Source organism: Physcomitrium patens, chromosome 2 (assembly GCF_059467195.1).
Source record: "Physcomitrium patens ecotype Gransden chromosome 2, ASM5946719v1, whole genome shotgun sequence".
Lineage (NCBI taxonomy): Eukaryota > Viridiplantae > Streptophyta > Bryopsida > Funariales > Funariaceae > Physcomitrium > Physcomitrium patens.
In genome coordinates this window covers 15,247,463-15,273,523 of record NC_143411.1, presented here as the reverse complement: position 1 = coordinate 15,273,523, position 26,061 = coordinate 15,247,463, and positions in this window count along the sequence as shown.

The window sequence follows — 26,061 nt, the reverse complement described above, 5'->3', positions numbered from 1 at the left end:
TGATGGTTTTTGAAATACATTGAATTGGCCCTTATTGACCAATAATTTATGCTACTCTACAGAACTAGTTTTGATAGAATTATAAGCTTCTATTATTAGAAAAGTATCCAATAGAGTATCTAATTCTTTTGAGATTCCTACACTTCTAGTTAACGGCCTCAAGAAAAATACTAGTCTATTGATCAAATTTTTTACGAGAGCTCTTAGTAATTTCTCTAACGGTATATACTTTTGAAATATTTGATGTCGATCAGCTTTTGGGTACACTCGGATATGTCGACAGGCATGCAACCATGGTTTAATCCAACTTTGTCGATGATTCCTTTTTAATTTTCATTCTTGCTTGTTACGCAATAAATTTCTTGCTTATGATCTCTCTATTCTTTTTTTCGATTACTATATTCTCTTTATTGTCAAGTCTTCATTCTTAGTAATCATATTCTTTCATTATATTCTATTGAATTTGCTTCCTATCTCCCATCTAACTAAACTGGCAGTTAATTTCTAACACTCAATGCTATTGTCTATCCCTCGCAATGGTACCAAAATGTGATTGTCATTTTATTTATTCTATAATTTCTTTCAGAATAAACCTGTATAGGAGAATTCGAATACAAGAAAAGACTAAGTGCATGAGTTTTACTTGTTAGGATCACACAATTAGCTGTATTTCAAACCACTAAAATACTAAAAAATATTACAATGCTTTCTCTCAATAACAATACTCATTCATCAACTGATAACAATAGTGTGCAATCCTGCACTCTCAAAAGACTACTCAGAACATAATAATTTCTATCCAACACCAAGAATAACAGACTTCACTCCAACAATCTGAATTCACATAATTTCTGTAATCACAGACTTCCTCTGTCCAAAATACACATAGCTCCCAATAAACAATAATTATAATCTTCCAATAACTCCTCATATAATTCAATCACTCAATGCTCCAATTAAATAATCAATAACTCATAAATCAATCTTTGATTTATTCCATAGACTCACTTCTCAATATTCAGAAACTATCCATTACTTTTGAATAAGAGAAAAAATGAAGAAACAAAGAGAGAGCACCAAGCTTACCCCGGCTAATGACTATCACAGTCTGGCCCTCCAACAAACTTCTACAACTCCTATATAATTGGTCTTGATTTCTAGATTCTAACCGTAATCTTACTTTTAATAACTAAATCAATCACCCGTCTTCCTGAACTGATTATTTTATAGACTATTAGTCTATTTTTTTTAATATCTTATAGAAGCGAACTAATATATATTCTACAATGAGTGAATCTATTCCTACCTTTTATAAAACACTTTTTATTTCATCATCAACCTCAGAAAATTCTTCATTTGTTAGCTTCTTCAACTATAAGTTGACTTCTAAAGGTGTTTTAATGGACTTGTAATCCTTCATGTTAAATCAATTCAATACTTCTTCTATGTACTTACTTTGGCTCATTATAATGGTCCTATTACTAAGATCTCTTACAAATTCAACTCCTAAATAATATCGAAGTTCTTTCAAGTCACTAATCTCATATTCTTCTTCTAACTTTGTCTTCAACCAATCCATCTTCTTCATGGTATTACTTAATATAATCAAATCATCAATATAGAGGATGACAATCAATATAAATTCAGTTGATTGCATCACATACAAAGAATGATCAGCTTCACCTCTTACAAATTCTCATTTAAAAAGAATATGTCAATATGTTGGTACCATATCCTTGGAGATTGTTTTAATCCATACAAGGATTTTTTCAACATACAAACAAGGTGTTGTTTGCTATCTTCAAAAAATACTTGAAGTTGATCTATGTAGATGTCTTCTTTCAACATTTCATTCAAAAAAGTTATCTTTACATTCATTTGATGCATCTCCAAGTCTATTGCTGCCCCAATTACCACAATGGTTTTAATGGTGGTGAATTTGGCCATGAGAGCAAATGTCTCATTGAAATCAATACCAATAACTTGTGAGTAGCTTTTGGTAATTAATCTTGGCTTGTATCTCATAATATTATTTGCAGCATCTTTTTTGGTTGTAAACACCCACTTATAACCAATTGAAGATCGTTTTGGAAGAATTGAATCAATTTCCATGTTCTACTATCCATGAGTGATTTGTATTCATTTTCTATGGCCTTTTTCTACTTCATTGCATCTATGGACTTCATTATATCACATAAATTCAATGGATTAGCATGAAGTGCAACATGAACCTATTCTTCATTTATTTGATAAAAGTTGTAGTTCTTCTACCATTCATTAAGTTGTTTTCTATCTTTCAAAGGATATATCCTTTTATTTGAAGAAGATTCACCTTGCTGCACTCCATGCTTGCTTCCAAGTTTCTTCTTTCTTAAATCTTGTCTTTTCTCACTCAAAGATTGATACTCTTCATCATTATCATCATCTTCAACATCTTAAACATCTTCATTGTTAGTCCTAGGAATTGTAAAAGTCTCTTTCTTCATCTCTTTATCTTCATTGATACCATCTTCATTGTTATCATCATCTTCTTCTTTAATTGCTAAAATTAAAGATGTATCCACAAACATATTATTACTCCCATTAAGAAACATCTTGTGAGTCATCAAATTAACTCACTTATTATTTTAGGAAAAAAATATGCATTTAAAATACTTTGAAATATAAGTTATAATAAGTAGTTTAGAAATCTTTAGAGATATAAAAAATTAGAATATTAGTGGTGGAAATAGAGTCTTAGTAAGTCTTGAAGATAATTATCTTCATTGATTTAGTATTTTTATTCATTGTTGGATAGTAAGGATTATTTATTAAGAATAATATTTATATTGATCTTCTATTTATATATACTACTTATAAAAACTATAAATTTTAGTAGTTAAAAGAAGCATAAAAAAGAACTTCATGTCATTTAAGTTATTGATATATAAAAATAAGATTTATAGTAGATTTGAATTGATTTATATTATTATCAAAAATTTCCAAGGTAGAAATATATAGCTTTAAATGGATATTAGAATTACGAAAATATTATAGAATTTTTCTCAATTTATTTAGAATTTTTTAGAATATTTAGAGAAATTTTTAAGATCTTGGTAAAAATGAGTTTTATCACTTTGGGAGCCTTTATGAAAAAATGGAGCAAGATTTGAAGGCCACACAAGGATTTCAAGCTAATTGGATGTTTTTGAATACCATGGTGAGGTCAAAATTACAAAAATATTGGTCCTTCTAGTAGAAAAAAGGAGGATCAGCAGCTAGTGTAGTCCTTGTAGGAAGGAGAGTGCATAAGTCCCATATGGATTATAGCATCTTGAAGGTAGTTAGGAGGATAAGACTAAGACTTTGTAGCCTCTCTTAAACATCCTTATACACTACATGTGAGCCTTGATGAGGCTCAAATCCTTGATCTATAAGTAAGTTACCTTTGAAGTAAAATATTTTTACTTCACTTTCTAATTATTTACTTTGGATCTTTAACACCTCATAACTTACTCATAGTAATTCGAATTTATATGTTTTTTACATCATTAAAAAGATAATAAAATTACCTATCTAAAAATATAATTTTTATTTTTTATTTTAATTTTTTATAAGGTAAAAATATAATAAACAAATTATAACTTAATTTTGGATGTTTTAATTGCTTCATGTCATTTATTTCAATTGCTTTGTGGTTGTTCTTCTTTTATTTTTTTTTATTTAATTACTTCACTTTCCACCACCAATTACAAGCAATTCTTAATTGAGGCCATCTTATAACTTAAGTTGAGAAGTAAAAATTTACACTCTCACATCTCCAAGTACTCATAAGTATTCTTGTGTTTCAAAAATTCTACTTTTGATGATCTTTTTGGTATTCAAAACCATTAGCCTTATACCTTTATACCTTATACCATTATACCTTGGTACTTTTACAATATCCAAAAAATACTCATTTTGTATCTTTTGCATCAAATTTGGACCTCATATAATCTGATACCTTTGCATAAGCAATGTATGAAATATAAAGTTTTCTCCTACTCTAAGTTGCTTTAGGAGTTTTTGATATAAGTGTACTTGTAGGGCACCTGTTTCTTTCAGCAATTTCATTTTGTTGTAGAGTGTATACAATAAAGATTTGTCTTGCAATGTCTTGAATCTTCAAAAACTGTTCAGAATATTTTGACATATACTCACTTCCATTGTTTGTATACAACACCTTAATCTTACAATCACATTGCTTTTCCACAAGTACCTTAAACTCCTTGAATCTAGAAAAACAATAACTCTTACATTTGATGATGTAAATTCACATCTTCCTTGAAAAATCATCAATGAATGTAACAAAATATGGTGATCTTCCTATTTATGGTGTTTTCATAAGTGCACAAACATTTGAATGTATAATCTCCAACAACTTGCTAGTACATGTTGCTACTCCACATGTAAATTAAGCCTTTTGTTGTTTGCCTTGAACACAACCTTCATAAGCAAGTATATTACGATTGTGGCTAAATTGACCAAGATCCATGCCACTTACCATGGATTGAAGTTCCTTCATGCTCTTGCCATTCAAACGACAAAGGCATTCATATCAAATACCAAATTTATCTTGATTAAATAAAAACTTAGTAAATGTGGCTACTTCAAATCTATTTACCATCTCACACTTGATGAAATAAAGGTTTCCATTTCTAAATCCCTTAGCAACATCATCTTCATCCAATTTCTTTATAAAGCACCCATTCTTATTAAATGACTCCTTACAACTATGTGAAATTAATTTATTCACCAAAAGGAGGTTTTTTTTAATCTTGCGTATATACAAGACATCTTTCAATCTAATACTCCTTGTTTGTCCTCTCACAACAAACTCTACTACAATGGACCCTATTCCAATAGCTTGTACCATGCCATTGTCTCCTAAAAAGATATTTGTTGCTGAAATTTCTTCATAAGTATTAAATGAATACTTGTATGATGTCATGAGCTTACTACCACTTGAGTCAATAATCCACTTGGTAATGGCAGCCATAGAGGTGCCTTTACTTCCCATGAATGTAAAATAATTTCCTCCAAATTGCTCATATATATTGTTGGTATTTTTTCTCTCTCTATTTTTGGCCTTGTAGTAATTTTGTACAAAATGACTTGATTTTCCACAAATAAAGCAATTTTTGACATTACCTCATTGGTATGAAAGGTTGCCCTTGCTTTGACATGAATAGAGTGTTGAATCTTCACTTTGAGGCTCTTTTTCTTTCTTCTTAAACACTTCATGGACAAGTCTTGCTGTCATGTGGCCTATTATAAGTTACTTCAACTTAATGGACTTTATTGCCATAATGAGGTAGTTTTAGGTCTTGGAAAGACTCATTAGCAAGGTTATGATAATATCTCCTTCTTCTAAAGGCTTATCAATAATTGTTAATTGATTTGCAAGAGCCTTTATGTTATTGACATAATCCATGAGATCTTCACCTTCTTCCTTCATACAAGTGAAGAACTTCCTCCTTGTGAAGATGGTATTGGACAAGTTCTTACTCTCATGTATGTCGCAAAGAGTCTTCTATGCTATTGCTGATCCTTTGCAAGAGATGATGTGAGAAAAATTAGCTTCATCCAAATTGGTGGCAATTATGCCAAAAGCCTTTTTATCATGTCTTTTAAGGTTTTTCTTTTCTTTAGCATATGCATGTATGCTTGGAACTTCTTCACTTTCATCTACAATATTCCAAAGGTCCAAAAATGCCAATAAAAGTTCCATTTTGATCTTCGAATGGTAGAATTTTTCTCCTTTAAACTACTCAATCACTCTCAAATCTTCACCTTTACTTGAAGCTATGTCTAAAATGGGCTCTATCAAAAAATATCACGAAAATGAGTCTTCATGAGCTTAAAATCACCAAAAGAATTTAACACTAGCCGAATCTCAAAATACCTTCTTGTGAACAAATGAATGCTTTCTTACTCAAAACATTCTTAATTTAAGCTTTGAAGCTTTTAACAAGTATGCATATTCCAATAAACCTCACTATCATGAACTTTCACTCTTTGGAATCAATTATTTTATTATACTCACAAGGTAAGTAAAACAACATCAATAAAATAAAAGATACTATCAAGGACTATCTATAATGTCTTAAATTCTCAATCTTAGGAGATAAGAATCCACAAAGTAATATTAGAGATCTATAAGATCAAAGTTAGTATGTCATCATATTCAAAATCCAAGTTTCAATCTTAAAAAACCTAACATCAGCAAATATCATAAGATCTATTTTATACAACTAAAACCATAAGAAAATGATACAAACTTACTTGAATAGCACAACAAAGTGTAAGTGGGCCTATAATCTATTGAAAAAATATAACAAGCAAGACACAAGTAAGTAAAAATCAGCAACGTTTGTTACAGTAAATGGAAAATAAGTTAGAAGGTAAAAGAGATTGTCTTAGATAAGTTGCTAATTGTTATTGAAGAAAAAGAAGTCTAAAGGCTACAAACACTTAGAATCAGCAAGGATTGTACTCTAATAGAAGTGTGGAGGAAGATAATTCTTACTTTCAACACTCTTTATTTATAGGTGGTAGTCAGTGCACCAACGAGGCAACTTCCATCCATTTGGTATTACATCCATTTCTACCTCATCTTATTAAAGCCTCGGTACCACCACAATAACTTATTTTATCTCTTTGCTACTTTTTTGCTATTAACAACATACTATGCTTAAACTTTATGTGATTGTAACTAAGCAAGTACTTGCTATTCTTCAATACTCCTACTTTTCTAATATTCAAAAGGCTTTTAATCTAAAGCCTACAAACACTTAGCTTCTGAATATCCTTTGGCAATTAATCTTCCTTTGTGCCTCACCACCACATCCATTGCATCTCTTTTAGTCCTAAACATCCATTTACAACCAACACTAGATCGATTTGGTGGAAGAAGTGCCGATTCCCATATACCATTGTCTATAAGAGATTGGTACTCTTCTTCCATAGCCTTCTCCCACTTGATTGCATCTTCACTCTTCATAGTATCACACATAAACAATGGATCAGTAAGAAGAGCAACATTTATATTTTCTTCACTTACTTGAAGGAAGATGTGATCCTTCCACCATTTGCCACGTTGCCTTCTTTCTCTTAAAGGATATCTCCTTTCATTGATTGAAGAACATTCACCTTGTTCTTTTCAAACTCTTAAACCTTGTCGTTTCTCACTCAATGGTTGGAAGACTTCATCATTATCATCATCCCAATCTTCAACATCTTCATTTCTTTCATTGCTGGTCCTATCAATTATAAGAGCCTTCATCTTTTCAACCTTCTTTGGCTTTTCATCTTCATCATCTTCATCGACTTCATCTTCTTGTTTCTTTGCTGAATTCAAAGATGTGTCCACAAACACACCATTACTCCCACTTGGACACATCTCCAAGTACTGACAAGCACTCTTGTGCTCTAAGAACACAACATCACGACTTTTGATGATCTTCTTGGTTTCCAAGCACATTAGCCTATATGCCTTAGTACCTTCACAATAACCAAGAAACACATACTTTGTACCTTTTGCATCAAGTTTGGACCTCATACAATTAGGTGTTTTTATATATGTAATGCAATCAAAGGTCCTCATATAGAAAATGCAAGGTTATCTACCACTCGATGCTTCTTATGGTGTCATTGATGTAAGAGTACTTGTTCGACATCTATTTCTTGTGTACACTGCATTCACCACAGCTTCCGCCCAAAATTCATAGCCAAGGTTTTGAGCATGTAACATACTTCTTGCCATCTCTACAATGGTTCAATTTGCCCTTTCAGCAACACCATTTTGTTATGAAGTGTACAGAGTTGTGGTTTGTCTAGCAATTCCTTCATTCTTCAAATAAACATCAAATTGCTTAGACATATACTCTTCTCCATTGTCCGTATGTAGCACCTTGATCTTGCATTCACTTTATTTTTTTCACAAGTACTTTAAACTCCTTAAACCTCCAAAAGTATTCACTTTTGGCTTTAAGAATATAGATCCAAATCTTTGTTGAATAATCATCAATGAAAGTGAAGAAAAACTTTGATCCTCCAATACTTGTATTTTTCATAGATCTACATACATCTGAATGGACAATCTCCAATAACTTGGTAGCACGTATTGCTACACTCCTTGGAAATGAGGCCCTTTATTGTTTGCCTTGTATGCATCCTTCACATACAAGTATTTTTACATTTTGGCTTGTATTTCCAAGATCTAAGCTACTTACCATGGTCTTGAGCTCTTTCATGCTCTGCACATTCAAATGGCCAAGGCGATGATGCCATATATTCAACTTATCTTCGTTTGATGTAAACTCAGCAAATGCAGCTACCTCCACTCTATTCACCTTCTTACAAATGAGGTAGTACAAATTTCCAACTTTCAAGCCTTTGAAAACCTTGTCTCCACTCAATGATCTTACAAAACATCCATTCATGTCAAATTAAACTTTAAAACCTTCCATTACAAGTTTACTCACTAAAAGAAGGTTTTTACTTTATCTTACGCACATGAAGGACGTTTTTGCGTCTGATCCGATTGGTTTGTCCATTCACAACCACCTCCACCATAATAGAGCCAATTTGAATGGCTTCACATGTACCACTATCTGCCAACACCACGTTTGATGCTGGAATAGCTTCATAAGTATCAAATAAATATTTATAAGATGTCATATGCTTGGAACAACCTGAATCCACAATCCATCTTAACATGGCAGCCATAGAGGTCCCATTTGTTGCCTTGAATGCATAATCTTGTCCTCCAAACTCGTCTTGCACACTATTTACATTCTCCTTCTTCATCTTTTTGTCTTTGTAGCAATTTCGAGCAAAATGGCCTATTTTGCCACAAATAAAGCAAGATTTGACATTATCTCATTGATTTGGATAGTTGCCCTTGGCTTGACGTGAATACAATGCTGAAACTTCACTTTAGGGCTCCTTTTCTTTCTTCTTGGTTACTTCATGGGTAAGTCTTGCCGTCACATAGTCCATTGTAAGTTCTTTTACCTTGATGGACTCCAATGCTACAATAACGTAGTTGTAGGATTTGGGAAGGCTCATTAGTAAGGTCATGATAATATCACTTTCTTCTAAAGGCTTGTCAATAATTGCTAATTGGTTTGCAAGAGCCTTTACCTTATTGACATTAGCCATGAGGTCTTCATCTTCTTCCATCTTGCAAGTGAAGAACTTCCTCCTTGTATAAACGATTTTAGATAAGTTCTTGCTCTTATAGATGTTGCAAAGAGTCTTCGATGCTTCCGTTTGTCCTTTGCAAGAGATAATGTGAGAGAAGTTGGCTTCATCCATATTTGTTGCAATCAACCCAAAAGCCTTCTTTTCACGATGTTAGAACTCCTTCTTCTCCTTCATATCAGCATCTTTGCTTGGAGCCTCTTCACTTTCATCTACAATATCTCAAAGATCCAAAGATGCCAACAAAAGCTCTATTTTGACCTTCCAATGGTAGAAATTTTTACCTCTAAACTTCTTAATAACTCTCAAGCCTTCATCTTCACTTGAAGCCATGTCTAAGGCAGAGTTGTATCAACAAAGGTTGTAAGAGGAAGTCCTAATGCTCTTAAAATCAGTAAGAAGTTTTTGTTGACTTAGAATCACAGAATCCTTCTTTGTGAACAAACTAGTATTTTTACTCTCAAAAAACACTCTCAACTTCACTTCTAAGCCTTTTCACAAGTCTGGTGACCTTTCCAAATCTAAATTGTCACACTAATATCTCTCTTATATTCACAAGTCACCTCTATATACCAAAAGAGGCGTATAAATCAAAATAAGTAACTTTATGTGATAAATCAACCATCAACACCAAAATGCTCTTAACTACAAATAAGAGCAAACCAAGATCTAGATCTAGATCTGAATCTAAAAGTTACATACTTTTAATGCCTAACATCGGCAACAACAACTTGATCTACTCCACACTTACAAAATACTTGAAAGACTTCAAAAGACACTCAAGCAAATGTTAGTGGGTCCATAATCTCTTGAAGAAAATGAAGTCTAAAGGCTACCAACACTTAGTATCAGCAAAGATTGTACTCTAATAGAAGTGTGGAAGAAGATAATTCTTACTTCCAACACTCTTTACTTATAGGTGGTGGTTTGCTTATCAATGAGGCAACTTCCATCCATTTGATATTACATCCATTTCTACCTCATCTTACTAAAGCCTCGGTACGACTACAATACCTTACTTTACCTCTTTGCTGCCTTTTCACTATTAGCACTATACTATGCTTAAACTTTATGTGATTGTAACTAAGCAAGTACTTGCTGTTCTTCAACAGATTCAAGGTATTGCAAGACAAACCTTTATTCCTTACACTCCACAACAAAATGGAGTTGCTAAAAGAAGAAATCATACTATTGTGGAGATGGCAAGGAGTATGCTTCATTCACAAAAACTTAGACATGAATATTGGACAGAAGCAATGGTAAATGTGGTGTACAAGTTTGCCTCCAAGGCATAATTTGAAGGTAAATTATCACCCCCAAGGCATAATATGAAGTTCAAAGTACCTTTTAAGTACCTTATGATCCTTTTGATGGTTGTCCAATGGATTGGTCTAGCCTTTGTTATGTATTGACTCACAACACTTATCGCATATGCAAGATCCACCCTTGTGCCAACCATCGCATACATAAGTGAGCCTACTACTGCCTTGTAAGGAACACCTTGCATTTGACCTTCAACTTCAGCAAACTCTTCATCGGTGAACTTCATCAACTTTAAGTTTGCCTCCAATGGTATTCCAATAGGCTTACACTCCTCCATATTGAATCGTTTCAATACTTCTTCAATGTACTTGCTTTGACTCATTATAAAGGTCTTCTTAGCATGATCTCTTACAAACTCCACTGCTAAACAATAGTGAAGCTCTCTCAAATCACTCATTTCATATTCTTTTTCTAACTTTGCCTTCAATCAATCCATCATCTTCAATGTATTAGTTAAGATGATCAAATCATCAACATAGAGGATGACAATCAATATGAACTCATTTGATTGCATCACATATAAGGAATGATCAGCCTCACTCCTTACAAATCCTTCACACACAAAGAATGTATCAATGCATTGGTACCATGGCCTTGGTGATTGCTTTAGCCCATACAAGGATTTTTTCAACTTACAAACAAGATGTTGTTTGCCTTCTTCAATAAATCCTTGAGGTTGATCCATGTAGATGTCTTCTTTCAAACTTCCATTCAAGAAAGTCATCTTCACATCTATTTGATGCATCTCCAAATCCATTGCTGCCCTAAGTGCCACAATGGTTCTAATAGTGGTGAATTTGGCCATGGGAGCAAATGTCTCATTGAAATCTACATCAGCAACTTGCAAATAGCCTTTGGCAACCAATCTAGACTTGTATCTACAATATTGCCCATTCTATCCCTTTCGGTTCTAAACACCCACTTACAACCAATTGAAGATCAATTTGGTAGAAGTTGAATCAATTCCCATGTTCCATTATCCATGAGTGATTTGTATTCTTCTTTAATAGCATTCTCCCACTTCAACGCATCCGTGGACTTCATTGCATCACATAAAATCAACGGATCAGCAAGAAGTGCAACATTGGCATGTTCTTCACTTACTTGAGGAAAGATGTGGTCCTTCCACCATTCACCACGTGGTTTTCTTTTTCTCAAAGAATATCTCCTTTCATTTGAAGAAGACCCTTCTTCTTGCATTCTATCCTTCTTTTTATTCAATGCTTGTCTTTTCTCACTCAAAGGTTGATATTCTTCATCATCATCATCACCTTCAATATCTTCATTGTCATCATTGTTGGATCTTACAATTGAAGGCACACTATGATTTACCTTCTTTGGCACTTGATCTTGACTTTTATTTCCTCCATCCTTATTGTCATCATCATCTTCTTCTTCTTCTTTCTTTACTGAACTTGAAGATGTATCCACAAATACACCTTTACTTCCACTTGGACACTCTTCTAAGTGCTCAAAAGAACTCTTATGCTCCAAAAATTCTACATCACGACTTTTGATGATCTTCTTGGTTTCTAAATACATTAGCCTATATTCTTTGGTATCTTCATAATATCCAACAAATACACATTTTGTACCTTTTGCATCAAGTTTGGACCTCATATAATCTGATACCTTTGCATAAGTAATACATCCCAAAATCCTCATACATGAAATACAAGGTTTCTTCACACTCTAAGCTTTTTGTAGAGTCTTTGATGTACGTGCACTTGTACGGCACCTATTACTTGTGTACACCGTATTTACCACAGCTTTCGTCTAATGTTCATGTCCAAGGTTTTGTGTATGAAGCATACTCCTTGTCATCTCCACAATAGTATGATTTACTCTTTCAGCAACTCCATTTTGTTGTGGAGTGTAAGGAGTAGAGGTTTGTCTTGCAATACCTTAACTCTGTTACAAAACAATAAGTACTTGCTTAGTTATAAGCACATAGGATTTAAGCATAGTATGTTGCTTATAATAAAAAGACAGAAAAGAGATAAAGTAAGTTATTATGGTGGTACCGAGGCTTTATTTGTTAAAATTAAAGTAAAAAATATTATCTTAAATAGGATATTACCTTAGGTAAGTTACTAGTTGTCAAAGGTTTGACTCTTGGTATATGGTATGGCCATCCAATGGATATAGGATGAAGTCATGGACCAAGAGTCAAAGTCAAAAGGATAAAGTATTAACAAGGAAATATCCCTAGATTAAGTATGAATCATTAGTGTGTGTCATAGGATACCCTCATAGTTCGTGAGATGCCAAAGGATCCTAAGAGCATGTGTGTAAGATGTAAGAGTAATTAGTATTGGACATAGGATACTCTTAGGACTCGTGAGATGCCAAAAGGATCGTACGGCAATGTGTGTAAAAGTCAAAGAGTGGACATTGTCTTTTAGGGTAGCATTTACCACCTAAAAGTAATCGGTGTTGGAAGTGAGAGATATCTTACTCCACACTCTCTTTGTATGCAACTTTGCTGATGCTAAGTGTTCTCTCTTCTAAGTACTTGTTTTCTTAATATTACTAAGAAGAAGTAGAAATAGATGTAATATCAAACGGATGGAAGTTGCCTCGTTAGTAAGCAAACCACCACCTATAAGTAAAGAGTGTTGGAAGTAAGAATTATCTTCCTCCACACTTCTATTAGAGTACAATACTTCCTGATGCTAAGTGATGGTAGCCTTTAGACTTCTTTTTTTCTTCAAGAGGTTATAGGCACACTCACATTTGCTTGAGTGTCTTTTGAAGTCTATGAAGTATTTTAATTTATAAGTGTGCAGAAGATCAAGTTGTTGTTGCTGATATTAGGCATTAAAAGTATGTAACTTTTAGATTCAGATCTAGATCTAGATCTTGGTTTGCTCTTACTTGTAGTTAAGAGCATTTTGGTGTTGATGGTTGATTTATCACATAAAATTACTTATTTTGATTTATACGCCTCTTTTGGTATATAGAGGTGACTTGTGAATATAAGAGAGATATTAGTGTGACAATTTAGATTTGGAAAGGTCACCAGACTTGTGAAAAGGCTTAGAAGTGAAGTTGAGAGTGTTTTTTGAGAGTAAAAATACTAGTTTGTTCACAAAGAAGGATTCTGTGATTCTAAGTCAACAAAAACTTCTTACTGATTTTAAGAGCATTAGGACTTCCTCTTACAACCTTTGTTGATACAACTCTGCTTTAGACATGGCTTCAAGTGAGGATGAAGGCTTGAGAGTTATTAAGAAGTTTAGAGGTAAAAATTTCTACCATTAGAAGGTCAAAATAGAGCTTTTGTTGGCATCTTTGGATCTTTGAGATATTGTAGATGAAAGTGAAGAGGCTCCAAGCAAAGATGCTAATATGAAAGAGAAGAAGGAATTCAAACATCGTGAAAAGAAGGCTTTTGGGTTGATTACAACAAATATGGATGAAGCCAACTTCTCTCACATTATCTTTTGCAAAGGACAAACAGAAGCATGGAAGACTCTTTGCAACATCTATGAGAGCAAAAACTTATCTAACATCATTTATACAAAGAGGAAGTTCTTCACTTGTAAGATGGAAGAAGATGAAGACCTCATGGCTAATGTCAATAAGGTAAAGGCTCTTGCAAATCAATTAGCAACTATTGACAACCTTTAGAAGAAAGTGATATTGTTATGACCTTGCTAATGAGCCTTCCCAAATCCTACAACTACGTTATTGTAGCATTGGAGTCCATCAAGGTAAAAGAACTTACAATGGACTATGTGACGGCAAGACTTACCTATGAAGTAACCAACAAAAAAGAAAAAGAGCCCTAAAGTGAAGTTTCAGCATTGTATTCATGTCAAGGCAAGGGCAACTATCCAAATCAATGAGGTAATATCAAATCTTACTTCATTTGTGGCAAAATAGGCCATTTTGCTCGAAATTGCTACAAATGCAAAAAGATCAAGAAGGAGAATGTAAATAGTATGCAAGACGAGTTTGGAGGAGAAGATTATGCATTCACGGTAACAAATGGGACCTCTATGGCTACCATGTCAAGATGGATTGTAGATTCAGGTTGTTCCAAGCATATAACTCCTTATTAGTATTCTAGCATCAAACGTGGTGTTGGCAGATAGTGGTACATGTGAAGCCATTGGAATTGATTCTATTATGGAGGAGGTGGTTGTGAACGGACAAACCAATTGGATCAGACGCAAAAACGTCCTTCATGTACCTAAGATAAAGTAAAACCTTCTTTTAGTGAGTAAACTTGTAATGGAAGGTTTTAAAGTTTAATTTGACATGAATGGAAGTTTTGTAAGATCATTGAGTGGAGACAAGGTTTTCAAAGGCTTGAAAGTTGGAAATTTATACTACCTCATTTGTAAGAAGGTGAATAGAGTGGAGGTAGCTGCATTTGCTGAGTTTACATCAAACGAAGATAAGTTGAATATATGGCATCGTCCCCTTGGCCATTTGAATGTGCAGAGCATGAAAGAGCTCAAGACCATGGTAAGTAGCTTAGATCTTGGAAATACAAGCCAAAATGTAAAAATACTTGTATGTGAAGGATGCATACAAGGCAAACAATAAAGGGCCTCATTTCCAAGGAGTGTAGCAATACGTGCTACCAAGTTATTGGAGATTGTCCATTCAGATGTATGTGGATCTATGAAAAATACAAGTATTGGAGGATCAAGGTTTTTCCTCACTTTCATTGATGATTATTCAACAAAGATTTGGATCTATATTTTTAAAGCCAAAAGTGAATGCTTTTGGAGGTTTAAGGAGTTCAAAGCACTTGTGAAAAAAATAAAGTGAATGCAAGATCAAGGTGCTACATACGGACAATGGAGAAGAGTATATGTCTAAGCAATTTGATGTTTATTTGAAGAATGAAGGAATTGCTAGACAAACCACAACTCTGTACACTTCATAACAAAATGGTGTTGCTGAAAGGGCAAATTGAACCATTATAGAGATGGCAAGAAGTATGTTACATGCTCAAAACCTTGGCTATGAATTTTGGGCGGAAGCTGTGGTGAATGCAGTGTACACAAGAAATAGATGTCGAACAAGTACTCTTACATCAATGACACCATAAGAAGCATCGAGTGGTAGACAACCTTGCATTTTCCATATGAGGACCTTTGATTGCATTACATATATAAAAACACCTAATTGTATGAGATCCAAACTTGATGCAAAAGGTACAAAGTATGTGTTTCTTGGTTATTGTGAAGGTACTAAGGCATATAGGCTAATGTGCTTGGAAACCAAGAAGATCATCAAAAGTCTTGATATTGTGTTCTTAGAGCACAAGAGTGCTTGTCAGTACTTGGAGATGTGTCCAAGTGGGAGTAATGGTGTGTTTGTAGACACATCTTTGAATTCAGCAAAGAAACAAGAAGATGAAGTCAATGAAGATGAATATTGAAAAAATAACTCTTTAAGTAGTTGTTAATGGTCAATAGAGTATAAGTGTTGTTAGGAATATTCCATTAAGTTAGGTGCTGGTCTATAGTACATTAGAGTACAAGGAGAGGGCTTGTCCTACAAGATATCCCATATGGGTTGTAGCACTTGGTACCTTGGTACTAGTATATAACAAAAGGGTTGGCATGGGAAGAGTTATCTTATACCACACTCTATTTGTTATTGTGCAACGTTGCTGGTCCTAACTTACTTGTGTGGAGTATGTTTCTATGTTTCAACAGGTTATGGGCCCACATTCTCTTACCAAGTAAGTTGTTCTTGCATTATTTTTTTGTTGCTTATTTTTGGTGGTTGAGATCTTATGGTAGAGTGTTGCTAGTGAATTGTTGAAATCATTGCTCCTGGATTTCTGAGTTTATGAGCTTAGTGCAAGACCTTGATAGTATCTTTACTGAAAGAGCACTAGTATTTGAGAGTTTTATGAGAAAGTAAGTCATTTTGAATGAAGTGACGTTAGAGAGACGTTTGAAAGTCATAAAAACACATTACAAACCATTCTCCACCATTTAGACGTAATTTGGACTCAAAATATGCAAAAAGTTGCAAAACAGCGAATTCTGGGTTTGTAGTTCAACAATCTTTGAGTAAGAGGTGCATGAAGGCTCATCCTCTTTGCATGAAAGAAGATATCCAACACGTGAAAGAAGACCACAAGGTGAATGGTGGAAGAACCACATCTTTCCACAAGTAAGTGAAGACCATGCCAATGTTGCTCTTCTTGATGATCCATTGACTTTGTGTGATGCAATGAGGTGTGGTGATGCAATGAAGTGGGAGAATGCCATGCAGGAAGAATACAAATCTCTTATGGACAATGAGACATAAGAGTTGACTCCACTTCCACCAAATCGTTCAGCAATTGGATGTAAGTGGGTGTTTAGAACCAAGAGAGATACAAACGATTGAAGGTGAATAATAGGCTATGTATTCTTTGTTGGAGTGGGAGCCATATCTTCGAATTGCAAGTGACAACCAAACATTGCAAGGTCCACAATAGGGGCGAAGTACATGGCAGCAAGTCATGAACCAATGTAGGTAATTTTGTTGAAGTTGTTATTGGAAGATATTGGACTTGTGCAATCGGAGGCCATTCCATTGAGGTGTGACAATCAAAGATGTCTTTCTTTTGCAAAGAATCCAAAGGATCATGCAAGAACTAAGTACATTGATATTCAGCATCATTTCATAAGAGAGAAGATAGAGATGGAGGTTATTGATATGATGTATTGTGAAACCAAAGACAAGTTGCCTCATTTTTTGACAAAAGCCTTAGTTAGAGAAAGACACAACAAGTTGAATAAGGCATTAGGATTGATAGCTAATTGACAAATATGAAAGTGGGAGTGTTGAGAAAAGAACTATTTAAGTAGTTGCTAATGGTCAATAGACTACAAGTGTTGTTAGGAATATTCCATAAGGTTAGGTGCTGGTCTATACTACATTAGAGTACAAGGGGAGGGCTGGTCCTAGAAGATATCCCATATGGATTGTAGCACTTGGTACCTTGGTACTAGTATATAAGGAAAGGGTTGGCATAGGAAGAGTTATCTCATACCTGTTGAAGGAAAGAACTCATTTAGTTGTTGCTAATGGTGAATAGAGTATATGAGTAATGAGGGATATCCTACAAGGTTAGTTGCTGGTCTATAGTGCCTTAGAATACAAGGAGAGGGCTGGTTCTAAGAGATATCCCATATGGGTTGTAACACATGGTACCTTGGTACTAGTATATAAGAAAAGGGTTGGCATGGGAAGAATCATCTCATACCACATTCTATTTGTTAAGTGCAACCTTGCTGGTCCTAACTTGCTTGTGTGGAGTTTGCTTTCTATGTTTCAATAGGTTATGGGCCCACACTCTCTTACCAAGTAAGTTGTTCTTGCATTACTTCTTTGTTGCTTACTTTGGTGGTTAGGATCTTATGGTAGAGTGTTGCTAGTGTGTTGTTGAAGTCATTGCTCCTGGATTTGTGAGTATATGAGTTTTGTGCAAGACCTTGATAGTGTCTTTGCTGAAGTAACACTAGTGTTTGAAAGTTTTATGAGATAGTGAGTCATTTTGAGTGGAGTGACGTGAGGGAGACTTATGAGAGCCATAGAATTACTTTACAATTCATTCCCCACCATTTAGACGTGATTTGGACTCATAATTTACAAAAAGTTGCAAAACAGCGAATTCTGGGTTTGTGGTTCATCGATCTTTGAGTAGTGATATCTTCTCCATTACAACTCCAAATCAAGAGTTTTTTGGTTCTACGTGTAGCTTGAGATGGCATCTTTTGAGGGTGATAGCTTGAGAATGGTTGAAAAGTTCAAAGGTGACAACTTCCACCACTGGAAGGCCAAAATGGAGCTACTTTTGGCGTCATTGGATCTTTGGGAGATTGTATGTGAGGAGGAAGAGGCACCTGGGATAGAGGCAAGCATCAAGGAGCATAAGGAGTTCAAAAGACGAGAAAAGAAGGCTTTTGGCATAATTGCCACCAATTTAGATGAGAGCAACTTTGCTCATTTCATTTCTTGCAAAGGGGCAGCAGAGGCATGGAAGACTCTTTGCAACGTCTATGAGAGTAGAAATCTCTCCAATGTACTATGGTCAAGGCAAAAATTCTTCACCGTGAAGATGGAAGAAGGTGAAGATCTCATGGCTCATGTAAATAAGGTAAAAGCACTTGCAAACCAACTTGCTGTTATTGACAAGCCTTTACCTGAAGAAGATGTTGTGATGACATTGCTCTCAAGCCTTCCGGACTCCTATTCCTCTCTCATTGTGGCATTGGAGTCCATTTCAAGGAAAGACCTCACTTTGGACTATGTCACGGGAAGACTAGCCCATGAAGTGACCAAAAGAAAGCAAAAGGAGTCTATTGGGGAGCAATCAGCACTATTTACAAGACCAAATAAGGCAAGTGCCCCTTTTCAACGTTATCCTTCTAAAACTTGTTACATTTGTGGAAAACCAGGCCATTTTGCTAGAAATTGTTTCAAGGCAAAGAGAGGAGAAAGAGAGAATGCCAACAATACTTTTCATGACCATGGAGGTGAAGACTTTGCATTCATGGCAAAACAAACTCCTTCCATGTTTGATATGAGCAAATGGATCGTAGATTCCGGATGTACCAAACACATGACTCCATACAAGTGTTCATTTAACACTTATCAACCAATTCAAGCAACCAAGGTTTGGTTAGGTGATAATTCTATGGTACAAGCCATTGGAATAGGCACCATTGTAGTAGAGGTGGTGGTGAAGGGCATAAGCAAGAGAATCACTCTCAAGGATGTATTGCATGTGCCAAAGATGAAGAAGAACCTCCTTTCGGTGAGTAAACTTGTAACTCATGGGTACAAAGTGCAATTTAACATGAATGGATGTCTTGTGAGAACCATGGAAGGCAAAGAAGTAGCAAAAGCAACAAGAAATGGCAATCTTTATATTATCAAGTGCAAGAGGATCAATGGAGTGGAGGTTGCTGCTTTTGCTGAATTTCCATCAAATGAAGAGAAGATGGGCATTTGGCATCAAAGACTTGGGCATTTGAAAGCGAAAAGCATGAAGGGGCTTCAATCCAAGGTAAATTGCATAGACCTTGGCCATTCTACCATGAATCTTGCTTGTGAGGGATGCATTCAAGGCAAACAACATAGGACACCATTTCCTAGAGGAGTTGCAACAAGAGCAAACCAATTGCTAGAGCTTGTGCATTCGGATGTTTGTGGTTCCATGAGGACACCATCTATGAGTGGTAGTGAGAAGTGGGAGATGTGTCCAAGTGGGAGTAGTGGTGTGTTTGTGGACACATCTTCAATTCCAAAAAACAAACAAGAAGATGAAGAAGAGCATTCTCAAAGTGAAGATGGAAATGAAGATATCATTGAAGAAGAGCCCAACTCTATAAAGACTACAATTCCAGCAAGATACAACAAGCACAATGAAGAGAATGAAGATGAAGAATATCAACCAATGAATGAGAGAAGGAAGTGTATGAGCCATAGAAGGCAGCAAGAGGTGCATGAAGGCTCATCTTCTTTGCATGAAAGAAGATATCCAACACGTGAAAGAAGACCACAAGGTGAATGGTGGAAGAACCACATCTTTCCACAAGTAAGTGAAGATCAGGCCAATGTTGCTCTTCTTGATGATCCATTGACTTTGTGTGATGCAATGAGGTGTGGTGATGCAATGAACTGGGAGATTGCTATGCAAGAAGAGTACAAATCTCTTATGGACAACAAGACATGGGAGTTGACTCCACTTCCACCAAATCGTTCAGCAATTGGATGTAAGTGGGTGTTTAGAACCAAGAGAGATGCTATGGGCAATGTTGTGAGGTACAAAGTATTGAAACATAGAAAGCATACTCCACACAAGTAAGTTAGGACCAGCAAGGTTGCACTATAACAAATAGAGTGTGGTATAAGATTAATTCTTCCCATGCCAACCCTTTCCTTATATACTAGTATCAAGGTACCAAGTGCTACAATCCATATGGAATATCTCCTAGGACAAGCCCTCCCCTTGTACTCTAATGTAGTATAGACCAGCACCCTACCTTATGGGATATCGTTAACAATACTTGTACTCTATTGACCATTAGCAACTACTTAAAGAGTTCTTTTCTCAACACAAAGCAAGATTGGTTGCCAAAGGCTACTCACAAGTTGCTGGAGTGGATTTTAATGAGACATTTGCTCCAGTGGCCAAATTCACTACCATTAGAATCATAGTAGCAATTGGAGCATCAATAGACTTGGAGATGCATCAAATAAACGTCAAGACAGCCTTCTTGAATGGAGAATTGGAAGAAGACATCTACATGGAGCAACCTCAAGGATTTATTGATCAAGACAAACCCAACCTTGTATGCAAGTTGAAGAAGTCATTGTATGGACTCAAGCAATCACCAAGAGTATGGTATCAACGTGTTGACTCATTCTTTGTGAAGGAAGGTTTTATAAGAAGTGAAGCTGACCATTCTTTGTATGTGTTGCAAGCCAAGGACTTCTTGCTGGTTGTGATCCTCTATGTAGATGATTTAATCATCTTAAGCAACACCATGATAAAATTAGATTGGTTGAAGAAGAAATTGGAGAAAGAGTTTGAAATGAGTGATTTGGGAGAGCTTCATTATTGTTTGGGTGTGGAATTTATAAGGAATAGAGTATCAAAGACCATCACATTGAGTCAAAGCAAGTACATTGAAGAAGTTTTGAAACGATTCAACATGCAAGATTGCAAGCCCATTGGAACTCCTTTGGAAGCCAACTTGAAGTTGATGAAGCTCACGGATGAGGAATATGCTGAAGTTGAGCATCAAATGCAAGGCATACCATACAAGGCAGCAGTAGGCTCACTCATGTATGCAATGGTGGGTACAAAGATGGATCTTGCATTTGCAGTAAGTGTTGTAAGTCAACACATGGCAAAACCAGGTCCTATGCATTGGGCAACCATCAAAAGAATCATGAGGTACTTGAAAGGCTCTTTGAACCATAAACTATGTCTTGGAGGAAATAATATTGCATTACATGGATATTGTGATGCGGATTGGGCTGGAGATACAAATGATAGAAGATCAACAACGGGCTATGTATTCTTTGTTGGAATGGGAGCCATATCTTGGAATTGTAAGAGACAACCAACCATTGCAAGGTCCACAATGGAGGCGGAGTATATGGCAGCAAGTCATGGAGCAATGGAGGCAATTTGGTTGAGGTTGTTGTTGGAAGATATTGGACTTGTGCAATTGGAAGCCACTCCATTGAGATGTGACAATCAAGGATGTTTGGCTTTTGTAAAGAATCCAAAGCATCATGCAAGAACCAAGCACATTGATATTCAACACCACTTTATAAGAGAGAAGATAGAGATGGGAGTTATTGATATGATGTATTGTGAAACCAAAGACATGTTGGCTGATTTGCTGACAAAAGCCTTGGTGAAAGAGAGACACAACATATTGAGTAAGGTATTAGGATTGATAGCTAATTGACCAATAGCAAAGTGAGAGTGTTGAAGGAAAGAACTCATTTAGTTGTTGCTAATGGTGAATAGAGTATATGAATAATGAGGGATATCCTACAAGGTTAGTTGCTGGTCTATAGTGCCTTAGAATACAAGGAGAGGGCTGGTCCTAAGAGATATCCCATATGGGTTGTAACACATGGTACCTTGGTACTAGTATATAAGAAAAGGGTTGGCATGGGAAGAATCATCTCATACCACATTCTATTTGTGAAGTGCAACCTTGCTGGTTCTAACTTGCTTGTGTGGATTTTGCTTTCTATGTTTCAATAACGGCTAGGTTTAGAGTCTCCAGAGGCGGTTACGTTTAGGGTCTCGAGTGGGGGCTAGTAATAGATGAATGTGGTTGAATTCTATACATATTGGATGTGAACTCTGATTATAAGTAACGGGTGTTGGAAGTAAGAGACATCTCATTCCACACTTCTCTTATGTGCAACCTTGCTGATTTCTACTTACTTGTGTTATGCTTATAGTATTTCTTCAATAGGTTATGGGCCCACACTCTCTCTGTTGTGCTATTCAAGTAAGTTGAAGTCATTTTCTTTTTGTTGCTTTTGTGTGGATTAGATCTTATGGTATTTGTTGATGTTAGGTTTGTTAGTACAAGGAAGCTTTTGGTATTAAGCTTGTACATCTCTAGCATTGCTTTGTGGGTTCTTATCTCCTTGCTTTGTGAGGTTAAGACTTTGTTGAAAGACCTTGATAGTGTCTTTTGAGTTGGTGAAGTTTCTTCATTATTCTTGAGTGTTTTGATGAGAAAGTGATTAAGACGATTGATTGTGAGTTCCATGAGGGTGCAATCACTTGTAGAAAGCTTCACAAGTTGAGTTGAAAGTGTTTTCAGTGAGATACCACTCTTTTGTTCATAACAGGGCATTCTGAGATTCTGCTAGTGCATACTTCGTTTGGTAATTTTAAGCTTTTAGAGACTCCTTCTCTCAATATTTTTTGATACACTCCTCCTTAGACATGGCTTCTAGTGAAGGTGAAGGTTTGAGAGTGATTGAGAAGTTTAGATGCAACAATTTCTACCATTGGAAGGTCAAATTGGAGCTTTTGTTGGCGTCTTTGGACCTTTGGGATATTGTAGATAAGAGTGAAGACTCTCCAAGCATAGATGCAACCCCTATGGACAACAAGGACTTCAAAAGACATGAAAAGAAGGCTTTTGGCCTTATTGCCATTAATTTGGATGAAGCCAATTTTTCTCACATTATCCATTGCAAAGGACCAGCGGAAGTATGGAAGACACTTTGCAACATATATGAGAGCAAGAACTTGTCCAACATCCTCTTCACAAGAAGGAAATTCTTCACTTGTAAGATGGAAGAAGGTGAAGACCTCATGGCACATGTTAATAAGGTAAAGGCCCTTGCAAATCAACTAGCAATTGTTGACAAGTCTTTAGAGGATGGTGACATTGTCATGACTCTACTCATGAGTCTTCCCGAATCCTACAACTACCTCATTGTGGCATTGGAGTCTTTGAGGTTGAAGGAGCTTACAATGGACTATGTGACATCAAGACTTGCACATGAAGTAACTAAAAGAAAAGAGAAGGAGCATCAAAGTGAAGATTCAGCTCTCTTTTCAAGACAAGGCAAAGGTACCTATTCCAACCAACGTGACAATGTGAGAAGCAATGCAAGAACTTGCTTCATTTGTGGAAAACCGGGTCATTTTGTATGAAATTGCTACAAGGCCAAGAAAGGAGATAGAGAAAATGCTAACAATGCATGTGATGAAGTTGGTGGAGATGATTATGCATTCATGGCAAATGAAGGCACGTCTATGGCTGCCATGTCCAAATGGATCATTGATTCGGGTGCTACCAAGCACATGACTCCATACAAGTGTTCATTTGACACTTATGAGACTATTCCAACAACAAAAGTATGGTTAGGAGATAATGGCATGGTGCAAGCCATTGGAATTGGCTCCATTGTGGTGGAGATTGTTGTGAAGAATCAAATAAAGAAGATCAGATTGAAAGAAGTGTTACATGTGCCAAAGATGAAGAAGAACCTTCTTTCGGTGAGTAAACTTGTTTCTCATGGTTGTAAGGTGCAATTTGATATGAATAGATGCTTTGTGAAGACAATGGATGGAGATAATCTTTTGAAAGGCTTTGGAGATGGCAATCTCTACTTCATGAATTGTAAGAAGGTGAATGGAGTTGAAGTGGCGGCATTTGCTGAATTTCCACAAGATCAAGACTAGTTTGGTCTTTGGCATCGACGCCTTGGTTATTTGAACGCCAAAAGTATGAAGGAGCTCCAATCCATGGTTAGTGGCTTAGATCTTGGTCATTCATGCACAAATCTTACTTGTGAAGGTTGTATTCAAGGCAAACAACAAAGAGCTTCATTTCCAAGTGGAGTTGCAACACGTGCAACCAAATTGTTGGAGATTATGCATTTTGATGTTTGTGGACCTATGAGGACACCATCAATGGCAGGATCAAAGTACTTTGTTACATTTATTGATGATTTTTCAAGGAAGGTGTGGATTTTCATCCTTAAATCCAAGAGTGAATGCTTTTCAAAGTTTAAGGAAATTAAGGCAGTTGTGGAGAAGCAATGTGAGTGCAAGATCAAGATGTTGCGTACAGACAATGTAGGTGAGTATTTGTCAAAGCATTTTGATGAGTATTTGAAGATTCATGGTATTACAAGACAAACTTCTACTCCCTATACTCCACAACAAAATGGAGTTGCTGAAAGAGCAAATCGAACTATTGTGGAGATGGCAAGGAATATGATTCATGCTCAAAACCTTGGGCATGAATTTTGGACGGAAGCTGTGGTGAATGCAGTGTATACAAGGAATAGGTGTCCTACAAATGCACTTACATTAATGACTCTACAAGAAGCTTGGAGTAAGAGGAAACCTTCTGTTTCACACATGAGGACTTTTGGATGCATTGCTTATGCAAAGTTACCAGATTGTATGCGGTCCAAATTTGATGCAAAAGGTACAAAATGTGTGTTTCTTGGATATCGTGAAGGTACCAAGGCTAATGTGTTTGGATACCAAGAAGATCATCAAAAGTCGTAATGTTGAATTTATGGAGCATAAAAGTGCTTGTGAGCACTTGGAGATGTGTCCAAGTGGGAGTAATGGTGTGTTTGTGGATACATCTTCAATTTCAGCAACAAAAGAAGAAGAAGAAGATGAAGACAATGAAGATAGTGGAGATTTGAATCAACATGAAGAACCAAAGAAGATGAAGAAGAAGAAGAAGAAAGTGTATACAATTGGTATAACAAACAATGAAGAAGTTGAAGATGATGATGATGATGAGGAATACCAACCTTTGAGTCAGAAGAGACAAGGTTCAAAAGAAAACAAGGTTGGAGAGCATCAAGGTGAATCTTCTTCAAATGATAGGAGATATCCCACAAGAGAAAGAAAACAACGTGGTGAATGGTGGAAGGACCATATCTTTCCTCAAGTAAGTGAAGAACATGCCAATGTTGCACTCCTTGTTGATCCATTGAATATATGTAATGCTATGAAGTCTACGAATGCGTTGAAGTGGGAGGAGGCTATGGAAGAAGAGTACAAATCTCTCATGAGCAATGGAACATGGGAATTGACTCAACTTCCATCAAATCGATCTTCAATTGGTTGTAAGTGGGTGTTTAGAACCAAGAAGGATGCAATGGGTGATATTGTGAGATATAAGGCAAGGCTAGTTGCCAAAGGATACTCACAAGTTGCTGGTGTTGATTTCAATGAGACATTTGCTCCCGTGGCTAAGTTCACCACTATTAGAACCATTGTGGCAATTGGGGCAGCAATGGACTTGGAGATGCATCAAATAGATGTGAAGACGGCTTTCTTGAATGGAGTGTTGGAAGAAGACATCTACATGGATCAACCTCAAGGATTTGTAGAAGAAGGCAAGCAACATCTTGTTTGTAAGTTGAAGAAATCCTTGTATGGACTCAAGCAATCTCCAAGGGCATGGTATCAAAGAATTGACACATTCTTTGTTAATGAGGGATTCCAAAGAAGTGAGG